The sequence below is a fragment of the Jaculus jaculus genome, chromosome X, assembly GCF_020740685.1.
Source record: "Jaculus jaculus isolate mJacJac1 chromosome X, mJacJac1.mat.Y.cur, whole genome shotgun sequence".
Lineage (NCBI taxonomy): Eukaryota > Metazoa > Chordata > Mammalia > Rodentia > Dipodidae > Jaculus > Jaculus jaculus.
The window spans coordinates 49,121,445-49,143,899 of NC_059125.1; the positions used below are offsets into that span (position 1 = coordinate 49,121,445).

General features: G+C 44.1%; 1 non-coding gene and 1 pseudogene across 1 annotated transcript; one reads left to right on the forward strand and one right to left on the reverse strand.

Moving 5' to 3' along the window:
• The first annotated feature begins 5,853 nt into the window (after positions 1-5,853).
• LOC123457003 lies at positions 5,854-5,958 on the forward strand. The gene has a single exon (XR_006634851.1). It is a non-coding gene; the product is annotated as a small nucleolar RNA U13 (small nucleolar RNA).
• A 1,906-nt stretch (positions 5,959-7,864) lies between these two features.
• LOC101615584 lies at positions 7,865-21,929 on the reverse strand (annotated as a pseudogene).
• Positions 21,930-22,455: the final 526 nt, after the last annotated feature.

Genomic DNA, 22,455 nt, shown 5'->3' on the forward strand with positions numbered 1-22,455 from the left:
GGGAAGTCAGCCTGGGTCCTTAGGCTTAATAGGCAAGTACCTTAACAGCTAAGCCATTTCTCCAACCCTGTTTTATTTTTTATTTTATATTACCGTTATTATTATTGTTGTTTTTTTTTAATTTTTTATTTATTTATTTGAGAGTGACAGACACAGAGAGAAAGACAGATAGAGGGGGGGAGAGAGAATGGGTGCGCCAGGGCTTCCAGCCTCTGCAAACGAACTCCAGACGTGTGCGCCCCCTTGTGCATCTGGCTAACGTGGGACCTGGGGAACCGAGCCTCGAACCGGGGTCCTTAGGCTTCACAGGCAAGTGCTTAACCGCTAAGCCATCTCTCCAGCCCTTATTATTGGTTTTTTGAGGTAAGGTCTCACTCTAGCCCAGGGTGACCTTGAATGAACACCTGGCTCCTGTTTTTTGTTTTTGTTTTTGTTTTTTTTTTTTTTTTGGTTTTTCGAGGTAGGGTCTCACTCTAGCCCAGGCTGACCTGGAATTCACTATGGTGTCTCAGGGCGGCCTCGAACTCATGGCAATCCTCCTACCTCTGCCTCCCAAGTGCTGGGATTAAAGGCGTGCGCCACCACGCCCGGCTGTTTTTTTTTTGTTGTTGTTTGTTTGTTTGTTTTGTTTTTGTTTTTGTTTTTTAAGGCAGGGTCTCACTTTAGCTAAGGTTGACCTGAAACTCACTCTGTAGCCCAGGCTGACCTTGGACTCACAGTAATCCTCCTACATCAGCCTGCAGAGTGTTGGAATCAAAGTGTGAGCCAGCTGGGCGTGGTGGCACACCCCTTTGATCCCAGCACTTGGAAAGCAGTGGTAGGAGGATCACTGTGAGTTCTAGGCTACCCTGATACTACGTAGTGAATTCCAGGTCAGCTTGGGCTACAGCGAGACCCTATCTCAACACCCACACCCCCAAAAAAGTGTGAGACATCATATCCAGCTTGAACTTTTAAAAATATGGTCTTTAATAGTTTATCCTTCCTCATCTTGAATTCTTTTTTTTTTTAATTTATTTGAGAGCAATAGACACAGAGAGAAAGACGGATAGAGGGAGAGAGAGAGAATGGGCGCGCCAGGGCTTCCAGCCTCTGCAAACGAACTCCAGACGCGTGCGACCCCTTGTGCATCTGGCTAACGTGGGACCTGGGGAACCAAGCCTCGAACCGGGGTCCTTAGGCTTCACAGGCAAGCGCTTAACCGCTAAGCCATCTCTCCAGCCCTCATCTTGAATTCTTGATCCTCCTGCCCTTGCTTCCCAAGTGCTAGGATTATAGGCATGAACCACCACACCTGGCTTGTTTTCCACTTCCCTTCCTTCTCTTCCTCATCCTTCCTTCCTTCTTCCTTCTTTCCTTGCTTCCATTCTTTTTCTCTCTTCCTTCCTTCCTTTTGTTCTCTCCTTTTTTCCTCCTTGTTTCCTCCTGCTCCCTCCCCATTCTATCTTTACCAGTGCTGGGAATGGAAATGAGCTCCCCAAATATTCTGTGCAAGTTCTCTACCACAAAGCCCCACCTCTGTCCTAGTGGTTTCTTCACGTACCTTATATCTTTGTATATTTCCCATACCCCCACATGTGCACCACCCTGGGGCCTACCTTGCAGTTTGTCACTTCATACCTATGAACACCATTATCAACATGTGTGACTATCCAGACCAGCAGTGTCACTAAGCAGAATATACGCCAGCTTAGGTTCTCCCATCTCTTGACTACATGAACTGGTGAGTAGTTTCCATAGGTACCAGGGGAAGGACAAAGGAAAATTGAAGATTCATTGTAGGTGGGCATGGTGGCTCATGTCTTCAACCCTAATACTCCGGGGCTGAGGTAGGAGGATAGAGGATTGAGTTCAAAGCCAGCCTGGACTACAGAGTGAGTTTCAGGTCAGTCTGGGCTAGAATGAGACACTACCTTAAAAAAAAGACAGAGGGCTGGAGAGATGGCTTAGCAGTTAAGCGCTTGCCTGTGAAGCCTAAGGACCCCGGTTCGAGGCTTGGTTCCCCAGGTCCCACGTTAGCCAGATGCACAAGGGGGTGCACGCGTCTGGAGTTCGTTTGCAGAGGCTGGAAGCCCTGACGCGCCCATTCTCTCTCTCTCCCTCTATCTGTCTTTCTCTCTGTGTCTGTCGCTCTCAAATAAATAAATAAAAATTTTAAAAAAAGACAGAAAAAACACAAAAAAGATTCTTTTGAGTCTCACAGCCAATATGAACTTCTTCCTTTCCTCTTAACTTTGTAATTAAATGTTTTATCCAAAGGACAGGAACTCTTTATTGATTTTTCCTATTTATTTATTTTTATCTTTTAAGAATTTTAAGCTGGGAGTGGTGGTGCACACCTTTAGTCCCAGTCCTTGGGAGGCAGAGATAGAAGGATCCCTGTGAGTTCGAGGTCAGCCTGAAATCCAGGTCAGCTTGGGCTAGAGCGAGGAGTGAAACCTCACCTTGAAAAACCAAAAACAACCCAAAGAAACAAAAAAGAATTTTATTTTTATTCATTTATTTGAGTGAGAGAGGCAAAGAGAGAGAGGAAAAAAATGGGTGCGCCACTGCAAACAAACTCCAGATGCATGCGCCACCATGTGCATCTGGTTTACATGGGTTCTGGGGAGTCAAACCTGGGTTCTTAGGCTTTGCAGGCAAGCACCTTAAGCACTAAGCCATTTCTCTAGTCCGGGAACTCTTTTTGAAGAACTGCCGCATTCAGAACCCTTTCTGCCCTTTTTATTTATTTTAGATATTTATTTATGTTTGTTTTTTGTTTTTTTTGTTTTGTTTTGTTTTATTGAGATAGGGTCTCACCCTAGCCCAGGCTGACCCTAGAGTCACTCTGTATTCTTAGGGTAGCCTCGAACTCACAGTGATTCTCATACCTCTGCCTCCTGAGTGCTGGGATTAAAGGCGTGCACCACCAGGTCTGGTTTTTATTTGTTTTTGTTTTTATTTGAGAAAGAGAGAGAGAGAATGGATATATAGATGCATCAGGGCCTTCTGCCACTGCAAATGAACTCCAGACACATGTGCCACTTGGTGCATCTGGCTTTTTGTGGGTACTTGCAAATTGATCCCAGGCTATCAGGCTTTGGCACTTTAACTGCTGAGCCATCTTTCTAGCCCCTTTCTGTCCTTTTAAAATGTATGCTCCCCTAGGAATCAAACTTTGATTACCAGCTAATATTAATATGTGTCTTATTATGTAGCCCAATATGGCTTCAAACGTGGGATTCTTCCTTTTCAGCTGCTTGAGCAGCTTAGATTATAGGCACGTGTCATTGAGTCTATTATTATGTTTTTTTTTTTAATTTTGATTCTATCTTTATTGCATTTGAGCTTATGGGTAATCAGGGTGTGACATAATGAACAGCCCACTGCTGGGTAATTTTTTGCTAAAAATCAGCACTATTTGGTCATGAATAGATGGCATTTGGGAATCCCCAAAGGAAGCCCCAGGCTAGGAAGGTAGGTCAGTGGTTAAAGATGTTTGTTTACAAAGCCAGCCAGCCTGGGTTCAATTCCCAAGATGTCCATAAGCCAAATGTAAAAAGAGTGGTACAAGTTCATTTGCAGAGGCAAGAGACACTGGTGTGCCCTCCCCTTCCCATCTAGAGAGATGGCTTAGCAGTTAGGGCACCTGCCTGCAAAGCCTAAGGACCCAGGCTCAATCCCCCCCAAACCCATGTAAACCAGATGCACCCAGCTATCTATACTTTAAAAATATATAAATATAAAAATGAAGAGTTTAGTGTGTGTTCAAAACATGTTTAAAACTTAAATAAAAATTAAAAAATATAAGATAATGGAGCCAGGCATGGTGGTGCATACCTTTAGTCCCAGCACTTGGGAAGCAAAGGTAGGCAGATTGCTGTGAGTTCAAGGCCACCCTGAGACTAAGTAGTGAATTCCAGGTCAGCCTGAGCTATAGCGAAACTCTACCTTGAACAAATGGGGGGAAAAATGAGGTAATGGAGCCAGGCGTGGTGCATGCTTTTAGTCCCAGCACTTGGGAGGCAAAGGTAGGAGGATTGCTGTGAGTTCAAAGTCAGCCTGAGCTACATCAAAACCTAATATTCTGAGGAGACTATTCCCCTGGAATTGGCCCCTGTGCATGAGGAGCATGTGTCTGCCCTTGATGAACCCCTGGTGTCTTTGAAGAAGTCAGTACCACTGTGGTGACTACCTCTGCTCCGGAGGCAGCGTTGGCCTCTTGGGCCAGAATCACATCCAGTGTAGGCTGTCAGGCGGTGTGTGGTCCACGGGAGGAGTCTGCCTGTGGACAGTGATGGTCAGGTGTGGCTGCAGTGTCACAGGAGACAAGCCTGGGGACCTGGAAAGAAAGATCAAATCAGTGCCCTCTTTTTGCTTCCCGCCTGCACATTTTCACCCCTACACCTGGAGGACAATATCCTATGCCCCAAATGTGTTCACGGGAACAAGACCTTAACGTAGAGCCTTCAGTGAGATTGGAATACCAGGGGAAAGGGAATATGTGTGCTTTGAGATGTATTTTCTGGTGGTGTGGCCTACAGAACGGCAGCCGTGACTGAGACTGCCGGAAATCCCAAGGCTGATGGTGCCCTCTCAGATGCCCACCCCACCAAGAAACTGTTGGATCCATGTTCAATAGTCTTGTAACTATATGCATCTTAAAAAAAAAAAGAGGGCTGGAGAGATGGCTTAGCGGTTAAGCGCTTGCCTGTGAAGCCTAAGGACCCCGGTTCGAGGCTCGGTTCCCCAGGTCCCACGTTAGCCAGATGCACAAGGGGGCGCACGCGTCTGGAGTTCGTTTGCAGAGGCTGGAAGCCTTGGCGCGCCCATTCTCTCTCTCTCCCTCTATCTGTCTTTCTCTCTGTGTCTGTCGCTCTCAAATAAATAAATAAATAAATAAATAAAATGAGCCAGCCTGGCCACCAAACCCTCAACAGAGTCACATTTGAGTTTACTGCGATGGCTGTGGACACTGGATATACCTGGGCACTGTCGGGTGAAGACAAGGATGTGGCCTACATGTTTCAGCTCCAAGTAGGCCCTGGAGCAGGGTTACAGGGTCACCAAAACCTGTCAGTTGCTTATTCTGTCCCCAGCACAGAAGGGGAAACAGCTGAAGCAAAGGTGCAATCGTTTAAGCTGTCCGCTGAAAGGCTTCACCTAAGCCTGCAACTGCCAGCCCCTCCTCACTGACTCCTCTCCTGTGTTGTATTATATTGTCTGTGTTGGCATGTAGTGTTCACATGTGTTTTGTTTTGTTTTTTCAAGGTAGGGTCTCACTGTAGCTCAGGCTGACCTGGAATTCACTATGGAGTCTCAGGGTGGCCTCGAACTCACGGCGATCCTTCTACCTCTGCCTCCTGAGTGCTGGGATTAAAGGGGTGCACCACCATGCCCAGCTCTCACATTTGTTTTATACTGTTGCAAAATATACGAAGTCTGGTTTCTGGATTTTTAAAAAAAGGCCTGGCATGGTGGCGCACCCTTTAAACCCAGCACTCAGGAAGCAGAGGCAGGAGGATTGCCGTGAGTTCGAGACCACCCTGAAACTACATAGTGAATTCCAGGTCAGCCTGGGCTACAGCGAGACCCTACATTGAACCTCCACCCCAAAAAAGATAATGGAGGGCTGGAGGGTTGGCTTGGCAGTTAAGGTGCTAGCCTGCAAAGCCAAAGGACTCAGGTTCAATTCCCCAGGACCCACATAAGCCAGATGCACAAGGTGGTGCATGCATCTGGAGTTTGTTTGCAGTGGCTGGAGGTTCTGGTGTGTCTATTCTCTCTCCCTCTCTCTTTCTCTCAAATAAATGAATAAAGAATTTTAAAGAAAAAGGCAATGGAAATGACCTTATAAAATGGAATTTCAAGATCCTTTTATTGGTTCATAAGCGTGATGATTGGGTGTTTATGCTCTTGCGTGACGTGTGCCTCCTACTGAACCTTGTTACGCTCTGGCACATAACCTGTCTGACGTGAAAAAAAAAAAATAAAATGGAATTTCATCCCTTACACATTCTGGAATGATATGACCTCAGCTGTTGTCCAGTCAGAGATGGTGGTGCCAAAACCACTGCTGTGGGTGGCTAGCAGACTCCAAGAGGAGTGGGCTATTGGATCTGTTTGTTAGACCCAGTCAGTTCTGGTGACCTGGGGTACTCTGAACTTCTCTTTGCCACCAGAGTGTGTAACTGGTAGTGCCGGATGTCTTTCTTTTCATGGGTTCAGCATCTGATTTTGTTTTGGTGCCCAATCCTGCATAGTAGATGGGTTACCACATTCTATGCAAAGTTGTGTCCTGGGTATCATGGTCCTGACCTAAGCAGAGCAGCTTGATGCTCATCCTACAGGGATTTGGTGTGGTACAGTCTGCTGCCGTAATGTTTGTACCCATGGACCCTGAGACTTGGTCATCCAGGTGCCTTTTTCTTTTCTTTTCTTTTCTTTTCTTTTCTTTTCTTTTCTTTTCTTTTCTTTTCTTTTTTTTTAATAGATCAGCTGCTTTTATTTTATTTTATTTTTTTTTATTTTATTTATCTATTTGAGAACGACAGACACAGAAAGAAAGACAGATAGAGCGAGAGAGAGAATGGGCGCGCCAGGGCTTCCAGCCTCTGCAAACGAACTCCAGACGCGTGCGCCTCCTTGTGCATCTGGCTAACGTGGGACCTGGGGAACCGAGCCTCAAACCGGGGTCCTTAAGCTTCACAGGCAAGCGCTTAACCACTAAGCCATCTCTCCAGCCCCAGGTGCCTTTTTCTATCCAGGCAAAGTGGTACTTTGGGCTCATTTATTTATTTAGTTAGTTATTTTAGCTAAGACACATGATGTATAGAAATACTGAGGTACTAAATGTAAGCTTTTGCATAGGATTTTTGTGCTACTCATTTTGGAAAATGAAGGTGAACATCATCTTCCAGTATGTCTAGCTTTTAGCTTGCTTTTGCTCTTGAGCCAATTCAACCAGAAACTTATACCTAATGATACTGTCTTCCTTATTCTTTTTTTTTAATTATCTTTCTTTATTTATTTACTTACTTAAGGAAGAGAGGGAACTGGGAAATGGCTTCACGGTTACAGCATTTGACTCTGAAGCCAGAGGACCTGGGTTCGAATCCCCAGGATGCATGCAAGCCGGATGCATGCAAGCCCGATACACAAGGGGGCACGCTCGTGTTGGCTAGGGCACCTGGTGTGCCCATTCCCTGTATCTGTCCCTTTCCCTTCTCTTATCTGTCTCTTTCTCTCTCATATTTAAATAAGTAAAATGGTTTTGGGGAAAAAAAAATGAAAATGTGAAAAAAAAGCTGGGCATGGTGGCGCATGCCTTTAATCCCTGCACTCAGGAGGCAGAGGTAGGAGGATCACTGTGAGTTCGAGGCCACCCTGAAAATACCAGGTCAGCCTGAGCTAGAGTGAGACCCTACCTCGAAAAACCAAAAAAAAAAAAAAAAAAAGAGAGAGAGAGAGAGAGGCACACACACACACACACAGAGTGGGCGTGCCTGGGCCTCCAGCCACTGCAAAGGAACTCCAGACATGTATGCCCCTTTGTGCATCTGGCTAACGTGGGTACTGGGGAATCAAACTTGGGTCCTTTGGCTTTGCAGGCAAATGCCTTAACTGCTAAGCCATCTCTCCAGTCCTGTCTTCCTTATTCTTAGATGGAAGAGATTTGGCTCTGTTGTCCCAACAGTCAGTGGCTCCTTTTGGGTATTGCTGTAATGGCAATTCTGGAAGTTTCTGCTGACTCTGAATCCATGGTTCTGCTGCATGAGTACTCTCTTTTTTTTCTGGCTTTCTACATTGCCAGACTCATTTTGTTCTGATATAGCAACGGCTTTCTGTCTCATTCCTCTAAACTTCTCTGGCTTCACTTGGGTTACTCCTCAGCCAGCCTGGCTGGCCCCTGCCTCTGAGGCTGGGCTTCTATAGCCACAGACTCCTGCTGGCCTTCACCAGTCTCCTGCTTCTCTTTCTCCATGATCCCTGCTGAGTCTTTCCTGCTAGGTCATGATGTCATCCAGCAAAGCTATGGCCATTTGGATGGGCCTGGAATTCTGAATTGTCGACTTGAGTTCAGTGAGTTTGATCATTCTGGGAAGCAGGTGACTAAGTCCTTCAGTTGCTAGGCTTTGGCTTTGGTTGTCACATTTGTGACAAATGGACTCAATTCATGGGTAATCTTTCCCCATCGAACTGAAGACCCCTCCTGGGAACTTAACCATCCTCTTTGTCAGCTAGCGGAGATCTTCTGTTCATTCTGGTACTGAAGGCTGTAGCCACTCTGGTATTAAACAATGTTTAAGCAGCCAGCAGGATTGAGGAAGCTCACCTGATCTTCCTTTAATCAGAGAGAAAAAAAGAGAGGGAAGGAATTTTGTTTGACTTTTAAAAATTTTTTTTTTACTTTTTTTAAAATTTTCATTAACATTTTCCATGATTATAAAAAATATCCCATGGTAATACCCTCCCAACATTTTTTTTTAAAGTAGGGTCTCACTCTTATTTACTAAGATAAATCTTTTAACTTTTTTTTGTTTTATTTTGTTTTGTTTTTGTTTTTCAAGGTAGGGTCTCACTCTAGCCCAGGCTGACCTGGAATTCACTATATAGTCTCAGGATGGCCTCAAACTCACAGGGATTCTACCTCAGCCTCCCCAGTGCTGGGATTAAAAGTCTGCACAGCCACACCCAGCTTGTTTTTTTTTTTTAAATTTTAATTACAGACTCACCTTTTAATTCCTGAAATTTAGAGTTTAGCATTAATAGCATCACATGTATAGGAAAGGTGCAAAATAAGTACAGCGAAAATTTTTATTTTTTATTTTTATTTTTCTAGGTAGGGTCTCACTGTAGCCCAGGCTAACCTGGAATTCACTCTGTAGTCTCAGGGTGGCCTTGAACTCACCACAATCCTCCTACCTCTGCCTCCCAAGTGCTGGGATTAAAAGGCGTACACCACCATGCACATCGCAATTTTTTCAGGGGGAGGGTTTTTTTTTCAAAAAAGCAGAATTTATAATTCCGTAGTTTATAATTCTTGAGGTACTCTGTATATATTATAAACACATATAAGCAACTGAATTAATTCCTTCTATTAATCTGAGGTGGTCATTACTTGATCTTCCATTTTCTTTTAAAACTATAGCTGTCAAGAAAATTGCATTTCCTTGGAGGCTAAGTGGCCTCTTCTGATCATGTCTGAACACAGTTAAAGGGTTCCAGTTTCAGCTATCATGGAGTTCTATAACTAACGAACATGCATCACAGGAAATCAGGCTGACGTCTTCTGCTTCGTCTTTGGAAACACTGTATTTCCCACCACAGCCCAGAGAGAAAGTGCAGTCACCTTCATTCCAAGACATTTCTTCCAGATACACATGTGCATCTACTGGTCCAATATTTCTGAGCTCATCTTCATGCCGCTGCAGGTCATACTTTCTTTTTGTCTCTTTATCCCCTAGAATTTTCCATGGCACTTGGTGATGTTGTTTGTTTATTTTTATTTATTTATTTTTATTTATTTGAGAATGACAGAGAGCAGAAAGCAGAGAGAGAGAATGGGCGCACCAGGCCTTCCAGCCACTGCAAACGAACTCCAGACGCATGCGCCCTCTTGTGCATCTGGCTAACGTGAGTGCTGGAGAATCAAGCCTCGAACCGGGGTCTTTAGGCTTCACAGGCAAGCGCTTAACTGCTAAGCCATCTCTCCAGCCCCACTGGTGATGTTGTAAACAGCAGAAAGCAGGGGCTGCCAAATGAACAAAGTATGGAGGCACAGGCCTGCTTCTTTTCACAGGAGCACACCGGATGGTTCTGGCAATGACCTTCTCACACCCACACTGGAAAGGGTGTCACGCAATGTAACTATTCATCTGCGGACGCTTGGCTGCCTCTATCAGAACCTCAATGCACTTCTTTATGTTGTTGTTTTTTCGAGGTAGTGTTTCACTCTAGGCTGACCTGGAATTCACTCTGTATTATCAGGGTGGCCTTGAACTCACAACAATCCTCCTACCTCTGCCTCCCAAGTGCTGGGGTTAAGGCTCAATGCACTTCTTTTTTAATATTTATTTATTTGACAGAGAAAGAGGGAGAGGGAGATAGAGAATGGGCGCACCAGGGCCTACAGCCACTGCAAACAAACTCCAGATGCGTGTGCCCCCTTGTGTATCTGGCTAACGTGGGTCCTCGGAATCGAACCTGGGCCCTTTGGCTTTGCAGGCAAACATCTTAACTGCTAAGCCATCCCTCCAGCCCTCAATGCACTTTTTAATCATGCTGACATTGGGATTGAACCTTGCTCCCAACTGGTTAATCACCTCTTGAATAAGGGCATTGTACCAAATCACTTTTCCTGTTTTCATAATAGGGACTATAGCAGCTTGGAGACACATTTTCTGGTCCTCGTCTACAGCACTTCTAGTCCGCTCCATTTACTGTGGCGTGTCCTTCTGCATTGATGTAGTAATTTTGAATTTTGTTCTTTTACTGCGGAAATTCATATTCAATGAAAATTCTGCATCGATGTCTTCCTTTTCTGAATCATGGTTAATCATTTTCACATCAAGTGATGACTTGATTGTTTTCATCAGCTCCTTCTCATTCATCTGAATGCTGTCTCGAAGTTCTGTTTTTAAAATTTTTATTCTTTTATTAGAGAGAGAATGTGTCATCTTGTGCATCCGTCTTACGTGGGTACTGGGAAATTGAACCTGGGTGCTTTGTCTTTGCAGGGTAACGCCTTAACTGCTGAGCCATCCCTCCAGCCCTGTCTGAAGTTCTTTATAACTAACAGTTTTACTGTTATTGAAGGCAGGAAGAACTGCCTTTTGGTAGGTCATAACCATAGCTACATATGGTTTTCCCAAATAGGATTTTGTTGTTGTTGTTTTTTTGAGCAAGGGTCTCACTCGGGTCCAGGCTGACCTGGAATTAACTCTGTACTCTCAGGGTGGCCTCGAACTCATGGCGATCCTCCTACCTCTGCCTCCTGAGTGCTGGGTATAAAGGTGTGCACCACCATGCCTGGCTACAAATACTTCATTTTAAATTCATCTGTACACAGATAATGTAACCAGGTAAGTTTTTTTTTTTTTTTTCTGAAATGCTAACTATAAAATAATTCAAACATCTGGCCGGGCGTGGTGGCGCACGCCTTTAATCCAAGCACTCGGGAGGCAGAGGTAGGAGGATCGCCATGAGTTCGAGGCCACCCTGAGAGTACAGAGTTAATTCCAGGTCAGCCTGGACCCGAGTGAGACCCTACCTTGAAAAACAAAAAAAAAAACAAAACAAAACAAAACAAATAATTCAAACATCTGTGCACTTTTTTCTAACTCCTGGGGAATTGCAAATGTAGATGAGGGAGCCTGAGTAAGAGGCCATGCACCAGAGTGTAGGACATGTATCTGAAAAGTAATCCCCAAATCTATGACTGTGTCTTTTTTTTTCAAGGTAGTCTCATTCTAGCTTAGGCTGACCTGGAATTAACTATGTAGTCTCAGGGTGGCCTAGAACTCATGGTGATCCTCCTACCTCTTGCCTTCCAAGTGCTGGGATTAAAGGCGTGCGCCACCACGCCCAGCTTTGTGTCTTGGTTTTTGATGAAGTCGTTGAACTTGGTGAGGTCTGCGCTGACGCTCATGTCTGTGCACTTGTGGTACAGCTTGCTCGTGAACCCATAGCCACAGGCTTGCTTTAATTTATTGATCATAGCTTCTTCAGAATCCATAGACATTGATAACCCACGAATTAAACGTTTTGCCAGCATTCTTGTATAGAACTTTTGAAAACCTCTTTATCATCGATATATTTGAAAATAGTAATGAAGCTGGTGAGTTTGTTTTCCACTTCATTCTCAGTCATCCTTTTTGCTGACTTCTTTTTATTTATTTATTTATTTATTTATTTATTTTCCAAGGTAGGGTCTCACTCTGGCTCAGGCTGACCTGGAATTCACTCTGTAGTCTCAGGGTGGCCTCGAACTCACAGTGATCCACCTACCTCTGCCTCCCGAGTCCTGGGATCAAAGGTGTGCGCCACCACGCCTGGCTCTGCCGACTTCTTTAGTAAGTTGTCACAGTACTTAGCAAGCAGTTCAGGAGCATTGCAAACAGATTTGGGTTCTCTGTAATTTACAACAGATGTCAGGGCCTTATCTAATGTACTCATAAAATGCTGATCACTATTCAAAACAGTCTTGATAAATTGGACAAATTTCCCATGGACTTCCAAGCCTGATTCCACAAATAATGTCGGCATGTTTTCCTGAGTGAGGTTACTGGTTGCTCTAAGGCCCTTGTCATGAATGTGATTTTGCAGCTCCTGAATCATATGAGGTAACCCAGTGGACACGGCCTGGAGTAAGACATTCATATTGGCCATGTCATTTTTCTTTCTCCTGTCAAATGATATTATGGCATTCTGCATGTAAGAACTGCAAGTTATCTACAACCATTTGCTGTTGACATTTATGAGTCACCTTAGTATATGAACTTGGGTTTAAGTATTTTTTTTTTTTCGAAGTAGGGCCTCATTCTAGTTCAGGCTGACCTGGAATTCACTATGTAGTCTCGGGGTGGCCTCGAACTCACGGTGATCCTCCTACCTCTGCCTCCCGAGTGCTGGGATTAAAGGCATGCGCCACCACGCACAGCTTATGGGTTTAAGTATTTTTTTTTTAATTTTTTTTTTTTTTTTTTGGTTTTTTGAGGTAGGGTCTCACTCTGGCTCAGGCTGACCTGGAATTCTCTATGTAGTCTCAGGGTGGCCTTGAACTCTTGGCGATCCTCCTACCTCTGCCTCCCGAGTGCTGGGATTAAAGGCGTGCGCCACCACGCCCGGCTTAATTTTTTTAAAATATTTTTTTTATTTATTTATTTTAGAGCAACAGACACAGAGAGAAAGACAGATAGAGGGAGAGAGAATGGGCGCGCCAGGGCTTCCAGCCTCTGCAAACGAACTCCAGATGCGTGCGCCCCCTTGTGCATCTGGCTAACGTGGGACCTGGGGAACCAAGCCTCGAACCAGGGTCCTTAGGCTTCACAGGCAAGCGCTTAACCGCTAAGCCATCTCTCCAGCCCAGGGTTTAAGTATTTTTGACAACAAATTTCTTCATCTCTTAATCTAACTAGAATCTTTTCCATATACTGTGAGCACTTTGATTTTTGTAATAAATTTGAAGCTTCTTGCTTGTAATATTCTCCTGTTTCAGTCAGAAAGGGAGACTCAAAGATTTCCTGATAAAACGTTAGGGGGATTTTTTTCTTATACTGTTCAACATGAACAAAGGAGTTAATAACCCCATGATTACTTTCTGGTTTGGGTCTTCTCCACCATGATCATTTTGATTTCTCGGAGCAGCATTTGGATAAGGATTGTCTGAAGTGGTTCAACCATTAACTTCCTCCACATATCCAATGTTAGCTCTCCAATTTCCATAAATGGTTCATTCACATCTACACCACCATAGCCATACTGAAGGTCAGCTTCAGTCAATTTATTCTTTTTAATAAACTGGGTATTGAGATTCCTATACAAGCAGTCCATGTAGTCTGTCTGCTCCCTTGCTGCATTCTTCCCAGTAGCTATCATACATAACAAGTACTTGTTCCTCAGACTCCAGAACTCTCTTGTGTAAATTCCAAACATGATTCTCAAAAAAAAAAAAATCCTTTGTTTCTGCATCAAGTCTTTCTCCCAGCGGTTCAGGATAGGCTGCACGTCAAGTACAGATTTCTGAGAAGCGATCATTTGCTCTCTGATGGATTCCAACATGACAACTGCTTTGATAGTACTTAGAAGCTTGTTCCAGGTTTTATCAAAATCTACTACTCTTGGTTTCAAAGATATTGTGCACGTTTAGTGTTGAAACCTTGTGCAGATGGGGGGACGGGATGAGGGGAAGGGGAGGCAACTGGCAGTGGTGAAGGATGAAGCCCCGGGCCCCAGAGGGGTGGGCGGCAGTGGCTGTCAGATCCTCTCTCTCTCTCTGTCTATTTTTTCTTCCTTCCTTCCTTCCTTCCTTCCTTCCTTCCTTCCTTCCTTCCTTCCTTCCTTCCTTCCTTCCTTCCTTCCTCTCTCTCTCTCTCTCTCTCTCTCTCTCTCTCTCTCTTTCTTTCTTTTTCTTTCCTTCTCTCTCTCCAATAAAGAAATAAAGTTATTTTAAAAATAAGCCGGGTGTGGTGGTGCACGCCTGTAATCCCAGCACTCGGGAGGCAGAAGTAAGAGGATCGCCGTGAGTTCGAGGCCACCCTGACACTCCATAGTGAATTCCAGGTCAGCCTGGGCTAGAGTGAGACCCTACCTCGAAAAACCAAAAATAAATAAATAAAAATAAATAAAATCTGTAGAAAGGCTGCAGAGATGGCTCAGCAGTTAAGGCACTTGCCTGCAAAGCCTAACACCACCCTTTTGATTTTCCAGTACCCACGTAAAGCCAAATGCACTAAGTGGTGCATGTGTCTGGAACTTGTTTGCAGTGGCTAGAGGCCCTAGCTTGTCCATTCTCTCTCTTTCCTTGCTAATAAATATTTTTTAAAAAAATATGGAAGAAGCCAAGATTGGTGGCATACACCTTTAATCCCAGCACTCGGGAGGCAGAGGTAAAAGGATTGCTGTGAGTTCAAGGCCACCCCAAGACTACAGAATGAATTCCAGGTCAGCCTGGGCTAGAGTAAGACCCTACCTCAAAAAATATATATATCTGGAAGAGGCTGGGCATGGTGGCGCGTGCCTTTTATCCCAGCATTTGGGAGGCTAAAGTAGGATTGCTGTGAGTTTGAGGCCACCCCAAGAATACATAGTGAATTCCAGGTCAGGCTGGGCTAGCATGAGACCCTACCTTGAAAAAATATCTGAATAATTCAGCAGTGTATCCATCTGGTCCTGGCTTTTCCCCTCTCCCACTTTTGAAAATGACTGCTTCAGAGCCCTAGGGTTGTAACATCTGCTGATGTCTGGATTAGTGTATATACTATGCTTATCAAACTGCCCAGTAAGCACTTCTCTTAAGATTCATACCCTTATATTAATGCTACTCTCACTTTGGATAGAGAATCTTCTCTTTTCACATGGCAGTGACCTTGGGACAACTCAGAAGGTATCATGGTGCTGGAAAGAAGTAACTAGAGTACCGAGTAACATCTCAATCTCATCTTCCAAGGCTCAGATTCTATTGCGGAAGAGGTGGCGGAAAGAATGTAAGAGCCAAAGGAAGGGTTGGACTCCTTACAATGTGCTCCCTCCAGACAAAAAATTGGCCTCAATATCCATGACCTCATAATGCCTGACACTACCTACACAAGACCATCATAAGAGGAGGGAACGATCATGGCATCCAAATAGAGGAGAGACTTATTGAGATGGGGAGTGGATGTGATGGAGAAGGGAGTTTCAAAGGGAAAAAGGGGGAGGGGGTATTACCATGGGATATTTTTTATAATCATGGAAAATGTTTAATAAAATTGAGAAAAAATATTTAATGAAAAAAATGACTGCTTCAATCTCATTGCTTGCTATAGATCTTTGTTTTCTTTTTTGGGGGAGGGGAGGGTCTCACTCTAGCCCAGGCTGACCTGGAATTCTCAATGTAGTCTCAGGGTGGCCTTGAACTCATAGCAATCCTCCTACCTCTGCCTCCTGAGTGCTGGGGTTAAAGGCGTGCGCCACCACACCAGGCTCATTACAGATCTTTTTAAGTTGTTTATATTCTCTTGGTTTAATTTTGGTAAATCATGTGTGTATAGAAATTTGTTCTTGATATGGGAGGGCAGCAGCCACACCGTGAGCTGTGTTGGATTTTGTCCTTGCCCAGAGGGCTGTAAAGTATTACCATCTTGGACCCAGAGAGATAACAATCACCTGCTACATATAAGGAATGTATGTAATAGATTTTATTAAATGGGATTCAGACAGTAAAGAAAAAAACATCAGACAAGAAGGAAGCCCCTTAACATGGACAGGGGCCCCTGAAAGTGGGAAATTCACATGAGGGCTGGATTTAAGGGACTTAAGTATATTGGGGCTGTCCCTAAACTATAACTGAAGGTGTACTGAACTGATTGTCTACTGAGAGTTTAGTAGTAACCAGGAGATCTTTTGTGTTGAGGAGGGATCAGGAAACAGGGCCGTCTGATTGCAGAAGCAGTAATTAACAGCCTTGGCAGACCACAGTGCCTTTGGATGAAGTCTCACAGCCCTCATCTGTGTAGTTTCTCAGTCTCCAAGCCAATCATATATTTTCTAAGTTTCTTAACCACGTTATTTCCAGAAGCTGGAAGTTCTCCTTTTTTTTTTTTTTTCCAAGGTAGGATCTCACTCTAGCCAGGATGACCTGGAATTCACTATGTAGTCTCAGTGTGGCCTCAGACTCATGGTGATCCTCCTACCTCTGCCTCACAAGTGTTGGGATAAAGGCATGAGCCACCACGCCTGGCCATCATTTCTTCTAAAGTTTTCAATTTATTGAAATACAAGTTTTCAAAACATGTCCTAATAACATGATGAATTTCATTGATGTTTATTATAGTGTCTCCTTTTTATCTCTAATTTTATTCATTTGGTTCTTCTGTATCTTTTTTTAAAATTAATTTAGCTGTTTGTTAATCTTATCTTTTCTTTCTGTTCTCTCTCCCTCTCTGTGTTTGGTTTTCATAGGTAGGGTCCATTCTAACCCAGGCTGACCTGCAATTCATTCTGTAGTTCCAGGCTGGCCTCAAAACCACAGTGATCTTCCCACCTCTGCCTCCCCAGTGTTGGAATTAAAGGCGTGAACCACTACATCTAGCTTACTTTTTTCTTTATTTTATTTTACTTTGTTATTATTTGGGCGGTGGGGGGGGGCGGTTCAAGGTAGGTAGGGTTTCACTCTAGTTCTGGCTGACCTGAAATTCACTATGTGGGTTCAGGGTGACCTCAAACTCACAGGGATCCTCCTACGTCAGCTTTCCAAGTGCAGGGATTAAAGGCGTGCACTACCACGCCTGGCATTTCTTTTATTTTTTTTTTAGAGAGAGTGTGAGACAAAGAAACAGAGAGAGAGACACACAGAATTGGTGCCCCATGGCTTCAGCCACCGCAATCATACTCCAGATGCTTGTGCCACCTAGTGGACATGGGCGACTTTGCACTTGTCTTTGTGCATCTGGCTTAAGTGGGATCTGGAGAGTCGAACATGGGTCCTTAGGCTTTGCAGGCAAGTGGCTTAAACACTAAGCCATCTGTCCAGCCCACATTTTTCCTGTGGCTATAATTCATAAACTTGGTGTGTGTGTGTGTGTGTGTGTGTGTGTGTGTATGTGTAGAGCATTGTGTGGTGTGATGTGGCATGTTTAAACAGGAGTTGGAGTACATCCTTCAGTGAACTCCAAACCTCATCTCTGTCTACCTACAACAGCTGGGTCATTGGTTGGAGTTTTTCCCTTTTTTAAATTTATTTTATTTATTTGGGAGAGAGAGAGAGAATGGGCATGCCAGGGCCTCCAGCCGCTGCAAATGAACTCCAAATGTGTGCGCCCCCTTGTGCATCTGGCTTACCTGAGTCCTGGGGAATCAAACTTGGGTCCTTTGGCTTTGCAGGCAAATGCCTCAACCGCTAAGCCATCTCTCTAGTCCCTGGTTGGAGTTTTTCCAATCACCCATGTTCTTAAAAATATTTGGGGAGCCGGGCGTGGTGGCGCACGCCTTTAATCCCAGCACTCGGGAGGCAGAGGTAGGAGGATTGCCAAGAGTTCGAGGCCACCCTGAGACTACATAGTGAATTCCAGGTCAGCCTGAGCCAGAGTGAGACCCTACCTCGAAAAACCAAATATATATATATTTGGGGGATGTGACTGGAGAGATGGATTAGCAGTTAAGGCACTTACCTGAAAAGCTAAAGAAACAAGTTTTGCCTCCTCAGGACCCATGTAAACCACACACACAAGGAGGTGCACACATCTATAGTTTGATTGCAGTGGCTAAAGGCCCTTGCCCACCAAATGTCTCTCATGAAATAAATAAAAAGATTTTTTTTTTCAAGGTAGGTTCTAGCACAGGCTGACCTGGAATTCACTGAGGGTCTCGGGGTGGCCTCATACTCCCAGAGATCCTCTCCTACCTCTGCCTCCCAGGTGCTAGGATGAAAAGTGTGTGCCACCATGCCCAGCACCCATATTCTTTTAGTTGATGTTAATGCACTGCTCTAGCGGAACTAAATTGTAGTAGGATTTAAGTATCACTTCTCCCTGCTGGACTGAGTGTGTATTTCAGTAGTTAAACCCTAGACTTACGTGCTGGAAGCACTGGGAACAATTTGTAGTGCCATTCTGAGAGTAGAATATTAACTTCAGAGGCAATTCCAACTAATGGGTAGGCGTCTATTTAACATACAGTAGTATCTGGGTGTGGTGGCACATGGCTTTAATCCCAGCACTCAGGAGAGGTAGAAGCATTGCTACGAGTTCTGCATAAGCCTGGGCTGAAAAACCAATTAAATTAAATTAAATTAAATTAAATGCAGTAGGTAGTAGTTAAAAACAATTTTCACTTCAACTTCAATCACTTTTGTGAAACAAAGGAACAAAGATAGTATACTATGGTATTAGTTGCTGAGGGTACCAATGGGAATAAGATATGTCAAGTAAGACTAGGACTTAGTGGGGAGGGGAGGGAATTATCATGGTTTATTGTCTGACAATAAAAAAAAGTCAGGTGTGGTGGTGCACGCCTTTAATCCCAGCACTCAGGAGGCAGAGGTAGGAGGCCATGGGTTCGAGGCCACCCTGAGACTACATAGTGAATTCCAGGTCAGCCTGAGCTAGAGTGAGACCCTACCTCAAAAAAAAAAATAAATAAATAAACAGAAAAAATAAAAAGAAAGAAAGGAAGGAAAGAAAAGAAAAGGAAGGGGAGAACAATGGAGGAAGAAAAAATACTAGGACTTAGTAGAACAATAGAGAAGTAATATTTAGAAGGTGAGAGTCAGAATACTGTTAGAAGAAATGGAGCTATAATAAATTAAAGCTTGCCCGATGGTGGCGCACGCCTTTAATCCCAGCCCTTGGGAGGTAGAGGTAGGAGGATCATTGTGAATTCGAAGCCAGCCTGAGACTACATAGTGAATTCCAGGTCAGCCTGGGCTAGAGCGAAACCCTACCTTAAAAAAACCAAAAAAGGGCTGGAGAGATGGATCAATAGTTATAGGTGCTTGTTTGCAAAGTCTGTGTGCCAGTTTCAATTCCCTAGTACCCACATAAAGCCAGATGCACAGAATGGTGCAAATGCCTGGAGTTAGTTTCCAGTGGCAAGGGACCGAACCTTGGCCATACTCTCTATCTCTCTCATTCTCTGTCAAGTAAATAAATACAGTCTGAAATTTTTATATTATTTTTGTTTTGTTGGTATGCTTCACGGATGTGTGAATTTTTTTGTAGAATGAAGACTTCCCTAAAGACGTTTCAATGCTAAAAAAAAAAAAAAAAAAAAAGACGGGGCTGGAGAGATGACATAGTGGTTAAGGCACTTGCCTGCAAAGCCAAAGGACCCAGGATCAATTCCCCCTTACCCACATAAAGCCAGATGCAAAAGGTGGCTCAAGTGTCTAGAATTCGTTTGCAGTGGCTGGAGGCCCTGATGTGCCCATTCTCTCTCTATCTGCCTCTCTCGCCCCCCTTACCAATAAATAAATAAAATATTTTTAAAAAGAGAAATGAAAGCCATAGAAAATTATAATTACAACTTATCTAAAGGAAAGAAGAAGGAGAAAAAAGCAAAATTGAAGTAGGATGGAGAGGGAAGTATATGGGTTGTAGGTAAAAGAAATATAGAGAACACATTAGAATAGGTGCATAAACAGACAAAATAATCAACTGACCTAATAGAACAATTAAAAACTAAAACAGAGCCCTGCTTGATGGCACATGTCTTTAATCTTAGCACTCGGGAGGCAGAGGTAGGTGGATCACTGTGAGTTTGAGGCCATCCTGAGACTATCTAATGCATTCAAGGTCAGCCTGGGCTACAGAAAAACCCTACCTCAAAAACAAAATAAAGTAAAACATGGGGCTGGGCTTAGCAGTTTAGGCACTTGCCTGCAAAGCCTAAGGACCCAGGTTCAATACCCCAGAACCCATGTAAAACAGATGCATATGGTGGCACATACATCTGGAGTTCATTTGCAGTGGCTAGAGGCCCTGGCACACCCATTCTGTCTCTCTCTCATAAACAAATAAATATTTTAAAAAAACTAATGGATGATCTAGGAAGTATTATACTAAGTGAGGTAACCCAGGCCCAGAAACCCAAGCGTCTCATGTTCTTTCTCATATGTGGATCCTAGCTACAGATGATTGGACTTCTGTGTGAGTAAGAAGAAAACTCAGTAGCAGAGGCCAGTAAGCTAGAAAAGAGACATAAAGGGAAGAGAAAGGAAGGGAGGGGGGTACTTAATAGGATGGTATTGTATATATGTAAATACAAGTATAGATTAATGGGGGTGAAAAGGCCCAAGTGAGGTCAGGGAAAGAGATTGAGTAAAGGAAAGGTGGAGGGAGGGCTAATCAAAATCTAAGAGGATATAAATAAAACATATGGAACCTACATTTAGGAGCTGTAGATTGTTGCTAGAAAACTTTCAGTGCCAGGGATGGGATACCTTCCAGTGAGTTGTTAGCCAGGGAGATCCCTGATACCCCCAAAACATAGACCATTGCCGAGGCCCTTGGTTTCCCACCAGGACTAGATGGCAAGACCCTATTGCTGAAGACTCCACATACTTGGGCTGAAAGGCCACTGAGAAATCCTGCTGGAACTGAGCTGATAACCTCCTCCATGTAGACCAGCTGACAGAAAGCTGGAAGAAGCCATTTTGGATGCAGTTCAATGGGAGAAAGAGAAAACACCAGTGAAGATACTCAACAGTGGACACTGCAAGCCTTATATTTGGCCAGTCAGCCAAATGAGCCAATAGGTGCAATAGTGGCATGTCTGTCATGGTGGAAACCAACTGCCCTCTAATTGGACTGGAGGCCACTCAATGGGAAGGAATACATCCCTGATGCTAAAAACTTAAAACAGGGGTAGTCATGAGCCCTAGGGGTGTAACGTCTGCTGTTGTCTGGCTAAATGTATATACTATGCTTATCAAACTGCCCAATAAGCACTTCTCTTAATGTTCATACCCTTATATTAATGCTACTCTCACTTTTGGTAGAGAATCTTTTCTTTTCAGATGGCAGTGACCTTGGGATGACTAGGAAGGCATCATGGTGCTGGAAAGAAGTGACTGGAGTACTGAGTAACATCTCTATCACACCTTCCAAGGCTCAGGGTCTAATGCCGAAGAGGTGGCAGAAAGAATGTAAGAGCCAAAGGAAGGGTAGGACTCCATACAACGTGCTCCCTCCAGACATAAAGTGGCCTGGATATCCATGATCCCACAGTGCCTGACACTACCTACACAAGACCATCATAATAGGAGGAAAAGATCATGACGTCAAAATAAAAGAGAGACTGATTGAGAGGGGGAGAGAATATGATGGAGAATGGAGTTTCAAAAGGGAAAGTGGGGGGGGGGGGGAGGGAGGGCATTACTATGGAATATTTTTTATAATCATGGAAGTTGTTAATAAAAAAAATTGAAAAGAAAAAAAAAAACTCCCAGCGACTAAGGATGCTCGGGGACATCCTGCTGTTCTAGACGCATCTGGTGAACACTGGGGCTGCGCTCAAGTTTAGACTGAAAAAGGAGGACACGCAGGGCTTTGGGGAGGAGTCAAGAAAACCCAGCCCGGGCTACTTGGCTCTTGAGTTCTGCATTTGGAAGCCAAAACTCACCTTCCCAAATGTTGAGCCTCCACTTCTCCAATCCTGATGACTTCAAGAATGTTTATGACCAGAAAACCAGGGACCTTCCCAGAAATCTTGAGCTTGTGGTGGGTTGAAAACTTCACCAAGTTGCCCATGGTTTCCTGCCAGGCCACAGTGCTCAAAGATGGAGCCGCTGCACTGCTCCACGCTAGGAACGGGAATGTCTGTGCTCGGGGTTTCAGAATGCTTTCTGTGAGAGGCTGTGAAAACTGACATTCCCTAAAAAACAAACATACACAGAGTGTGCCATTGTATTGGTATCCCCTTTCACAAGCACCTGTTTTTAGATCTTTCATGGTGGAATTCTGATAAATCTTTTGTTTGTTTGTTTCAAGGTAGGGGTCTCACTCTCACCCAAGCTGACCTGGAACTCACTAGGTAGCCTCAGGGTGGTCTCGAACTCACTCACGGTGACCCTCCTACCTCCGCCTCCCAAGTGCTGGGATTAAAGGCGTGTGCCACCACCACCTGGCAAGAATTCTGATGACTCTTTTAGCAAAAAAGTTAGCAGGTGCAGACTAGCTTTGAATTTTTTTTTTCTTTTTTGGTTTTGCGCCTGGCTTAGCTTTGAACTTTTAATCACCCTTCAAAGCTCATTTGTATCTAGGGAGCAGTCTCAGG